Raw genomic sequence first — 5,406 nt, 5'->3', positions numbered from 1 at the left:
TGCTTTTGCTTCCTTACACAGAGTGTTCCCCTCAGTTCCGAGTACTTTGAAACGTTCTATGACAATATTCTTCTCATTTGCAATCATATGAATTGAATTTTTTTTTACATTTATGTATTTGTGAATTTGTGAGTGTATGTGTGGGTATACACATCCTGGTGGGAATGTGGAGGTCGGAGGACAATTTTTGGGAGTTGGTCCTTTCCTTTCCTTGTGGACTCCAGGGACTGAGTCCAGGCCATGGGGGATGGCAGCGTTTTCACCCACTTAGCCATGTCACTGAGTCCACATGACATTTCGATCTGTAAAACACAAGGCCACTGTGTTCTTGTGTGCTTACACATCCCCCGCATGTGCCTGCAAAGACTTATTTTCCCAACTGTTGCATTTAAGCCTTTATAACTCCTAACAATTTGCCTTAGCAAGTGGAAGTTTATCGTGTAATTTAAAACTTCAATGTTTCCATTTCTTTTCAGTTTAGAGTAGATAGATTGAGACCTGTGACCATCTTGGTTCTACTCAGCTCTCTACTCCTCCCATCCAGTAGCGTTCTTGTTTTGAAGTCATTTTATGGGCTACATTGTTGCATCTTCCTGGTACTAAAACTTTTATAGCTGTTAGGAACTTCTTTACTTTTGTAATAATGTTTAAATTAATAACCGATTCCTTTTCCTTTTAAATTTAACTTAATTTTCTGCTGTACAGGGAGAGGAGGATCACGTCAGAACCTCTAGGGGAGCATTCTAATGCTGGGAAGTTCTACTTCAGTTCCCATGAAGACCCTGGGTTGGGTTTTTTGGTTTTTGGTTTTTTTAAGAATTATTTATTTTATATGTATGAGTACACTGTCTCTGTCTTCAGACACACCAGAAGAGGGTATTGAGTCCCATTGCAGATGGTTGTGAGCCACCATGCTGGTACTGGGAACTGCACTCAGGACCTCTGGAAAAGCAGCCAGTGTTCTTAATGGCTGAGCCATCTCTCCAGCCCCTGAAGACACTATTTTGTTCTCAACCTTGAAAGCTTTGTGCCAAGTACAAACGTCCCTGTTAATCGTTTTATGTCTCTGAATATCTTGTCTCATTCATATTATTTTAGTAGTTGAGATGCCTTTAAAGATAACTTCTGGTTTCTTTTTTTAAAAGACTTCATTTTTGCCAGCCTCTGCCTGGGACCCTGCAACCACCGCTATGTTGATGCCTAAGAAGAATCGGATCGCCATCTATGAGCTCCTCTTTAAGGAAGGCGTGATGGTCGCCAAAAAGGACGTCTACGTGACCAAACACCCCAAGCTGGCGGACAAGAATGTGCCCAGCCTTCATGGTCATGAAGGCCATGCAGTCTCTCAAGTCTCGGGGCTACGTGAAGGAGCAGTTTGCTTGGAGACACTTCTACTGGTACCTCACGAATGAGAGCATCCAGTATCTCCAAGATTACCGGCACCTACCCCCGGAGATAGTGCCCGCCACCCTGCGCCGCAGCTGTCCCGAGACTGGCAGGCCTCAGCGCAAAGGTCCAGAGGGTGAGCGGCCTGCAAGATTCACAAGAGGGGAGGACAGAAACACATAGAGAAGGAGAGCTGTGCCACCTGGAGCTGACAAGAAAGCCGAGGCTGGGGCTGGTTCAGCAACTGAATTCCAGTTTAGAGGCGGTTTCGGTCGTGGTCGTGGTCAGCCACCCCAGTGATGTTGGAGACTGTGTTGTATTGAATAAACTTTAAAGAAAAACAAAGCAAAACAAAAACAAAAAAGACTTAATTTTTATCTTAAATTATGTATCTATGCATACCTCCCTATGTTTGGGTGTTTGGGTGTTTGAATGTGTGCGTGTGAGTTCAGGCCTGTAGAGGCAGGAAAAGACCATTGGATCCCATGAGCTGGAGTTACATGTGGTGATGAGCTGCCTTGTATATGCTGGGAGCTGAGCTCTGGTCCTCTGGGACAGGAAGCGCCCTTAAGCACTGAGGCATCTCTCCAGCCTGGCTTTCCCTACAGAATCCTGTGGTAGCTGTGGATGCCTAGTCTGTCCTTCCAAATGTCATTGTTTTGTCCTTAACTTTTTCTTTTCTCTGGCTGTTTTTGGGTCTCGGGGTAGGGAGGGGAGAGACAGATTTCATAGCTTCATGTATCTGGGGCTGGTCTTGAACTTGCTATATAGCCAAGGGTAACCTTGAACTCCTGATCATCCTGTCTTCAACCCCCAAATGAAAAGATTACAGGTATGTACCACCAGCCCAGCTCCCTAGTTCATTCTAATGGTCTCCTTAATTTTTGTGCTCTGTAAGCTAATTAGAGTGCTTCCAAGTGTGAACTCAAATCTCACATGTTTTGAAATTTTCCCAGTCATGAGCCACCAGATTTCATGCCCTTCATTCTGTTTTTTGTTGTTGTTGTTGTTTTGTTTTTTGTTTTTGTTTTTTTGTTTGGTTTGGTTTTGTTTTTGGTTTTTTGAGACAGGGTTTGTCTGTGTAGCCCTGGCTGTCCTGGAACTCACTCTGTAGACCAGGCTGGCCTTGAACTCAGAAATCCTCCTGCCTCTGCTTCCCAAGTGCTGGGATTAAAGACATGCACCACCACTGCCTGGCTACTCTGTCCTTTTCTTAATGGGTCTTGTTGGATAACCACTCTTCTCATTTTGCTATGTCAGCCGACACATCCCTGTCCATCCCCTTTGCTGTCTGTTTTGTATTCTGGGTAATTTTTACATATCTGCTTTTCAGTTCATGATTGTATCTTCAGCTGTATACCTATTGAACCTCTCTGATGAGATTGTGTGTGTGTGTGTGTGTGTGTGTGTGTGTGTGTGTATGCATGCATGCATGCATGTGGGTACTTATTCATGTTTGGGGTACAAATGTGCACATACCAGTGTGGAGGCTGAGGACCATGTTCAGGTGTTGGTCCTAACTTTCTCCACCCTGCCTGAGACAGGGTCTCTTTGCCCCTATGTAAATCAGGCTAAGTGGTCAGTGAGTTTCTGGAGATACCTCGTGTCTTCCCACGGGAATACTGAACAGGCACAAAGTGCTTGTGTTGGTTCTGTTTTCTTTTTCCATTTTCATGTGTGCTATGTGTTGGCATGTTCTGCATGTTTATATGCATGTGGGCACATGTATATAGATTTGCAGGGCACGTGGGAGGTGCAAAATTGGTGTCAAAATCAACTTTGATCACTCGTCCTCTATTCAATGAAGCATGCTGACAATATGGCTTGTCTCACTTGCAGCCTGCTCGGGATGGGGATAGGGGTCTGTCTTAAGTTTGTTTTCTGTTGCTGCAATAAACATCATGACCAAAAGCAATTTGGGGAGGAACAGGTTTATTTGATTTTTTTCTTTTTTATTTGATTTATATATTTTTTAATTTATTTATCTTTACTTTGTGTGCATTGGTGTTTTGCCTGCATTTATGTCTGTATGAGGATATTGGATTCCTAGGAACAGGAGTTATGGACAGCTGTGAGCTGCCACATGGGTGCTAGGAATTGAACTTGGGTCCTCTGGAAGAGCAAGCAGCCAGTGCTCTTCACAGCTGAGCCACCTCACCAGGCCAGTATAATTTGATCTTACATCATACAGCATGAAGGGAACTCAGAGCAGGAAGTTGAAGGCAGGAACTGAAGCAGAAGCAGTGGACAATGGCTACTTATTGGCTTATGCTCCTTGGCTTGCTCAGCCTGCTTTCTTTCTTTCTTTTTTTTTTTTAAAGATTTATTTATTATTATAAATGACTACACAGAAGAGGGTGTCAGGTTTCATTATGGGTGGTTGTGAGTCACCATGTGGTTGCTAGGACTTGAACTCATGACCTTCAGAAGAGCAGTCAGTGCTCTTACCCGCTGAGCCATCTCACCAGCCCTCAGCCTGCTTTCTTATACAACCTGCTTGCCTGCCCCGGGTGACCCCTCCCACAGTAGGCTGAGCCTGCCCACATCAATCATCAAAAACATCCCTCAGACTTGCCTCCAGGCTAAAGTGATGGAGGCGTTTTTCTCAACTGAAATTTCCTCTCCCCAGTTGACCCTAGCTCCTATCGAATTTGAAAATAAATAAACAAACAAACAAACACAAAAACCTAACTGCAGAGGGTCCCATCACTGTTTTCTGGTTAGAATTACAGGGGCTGCCACACATACACAGCACTTAGCTAGGTCCTAGGGAACTGAGCCCCAGTCCTCAGCTTACATGACAATAACTTCACCTCCAAGGCACTGAGTCTAGCTTTCATGGATTCTGGGATTCTGGATTCAGGCGGTCGGGCTTGTGTACCAAGTACTTTACCCATGGAGCTGTCATCTCAGCCTTGAAGAGACCCTTACACCATCAGTGACAGTGTTCATTGGCACAAGTTATATGCAAGGTATTCTAACTCACTTGTACTTGGGTGCATTTTCTAAATCTGTGTGTGTGTGCATGTGTGTGCATGCGTGCATGTGTGTATGTGTGTGTGTGTGTGTGTCCACCTAGCATTTTTCAAGCATTTTGTACTTGGTCTACATTTGGTAGGTATTAAGGGGTGCCTAAATATATTGCTGCCTTGCTGCCGCACTCTGTGGTTTCTTTCTTTGTGGTTTGCCAACCACTGACTGTGTGATCTTCTTTTGTAGATGGTCAGGCTGTGGGCATTTTGAAACACACTCTGAGGCATTTCTAGCTGCTCCTGCTGGGGCTGGGACTGCTACCAACCTGTATGACTTTAGCCACCTTTAAGAGACTCAGGCTCAGTGCTGAAGTCCACCCCTCTCACCCAGTCTCTGGACTATATTCAAATTGCCCATCTCAGAGCTCATTACAGTCTTTGGCTTGACTTTCCTGACTACCAGTCTGCCATTGCTCCATGCTTAAATTTCAATTCTACATCACCTTGCTATGTGTCTTAGTTTGGTTTCTGTTGCTATGATAAAATTCAGTGACAAAAAATCAGGTTAAGGGAGGTAAGGATTTACTTGGCTTATAATTCGAGGTTACATGCCATTGTTGAGGGCAAGTCAAGGTAGGAACTCAATGTCATACCCACAGTCAGGAGCAGAGAAAGAATAACCACATTAGCCACACACGGACCCTCACTACCTGCTTGCCCTCATCTGTCCTTCAGCTTCATAGAGTTCAGGGCTACCTGAGTAGGGAATGGTGCTGCTCATAATGAGCTTGATCTTCCTACATCCATTAACAATTAAGAAAAATCTCCCACAGACATGTCCCAGGGGCCAAAGTGATCTAGACAGTTCCTCAAGTGAGGATCTCTTCTCAGGTGATCCTAGGTTATAGCCAGCTGACAGTTAAAAGGCAACCATCACATTGAGGTTTATAGAGTTGTTTTGGTTGGTGGGTAGGTGGGTAGGTGGGTAGGTGGGTGGTTGGCTGGGGACAGTTAGTCTTTAAAAACTCCCCTTCCTTCCTAGCAGGCT

General features: G+C 44.6%; 1 pseudogene; it reads left to right on the top strand.

Moving 5' to 3' along the window:
* Positions 1-1,132: 1,132 nt before the first annotated feature.
* Positions 1,133-1,687, top strand: LOC116091921 (annotated as a pseudogene).
* The last annotated feature ends 3,719 nt before the right edge of the window (positions 1,688-5,406 follow it).

Source organism: Mastomys coucha, unplaced genomic scaffold (assembly GCF_008632895.1).
Source record: "Mastomys coucha isolate ucsf_1 unplaced genomic scaffold, UCSF_Mcou_1 pScaffold15, whole genome shotgun sequence".
In the NCBI taxonomy this organism is placed as follows: domain Eukaryota; kingdom Metazoa; phylum Chordata; class Mammalia; order Rodentia; family Muridae; genus Mastomys; species Mastomys coucha.
This window is presented reverse-complemented; position numbering and strand designations above follow the sequence as displayed.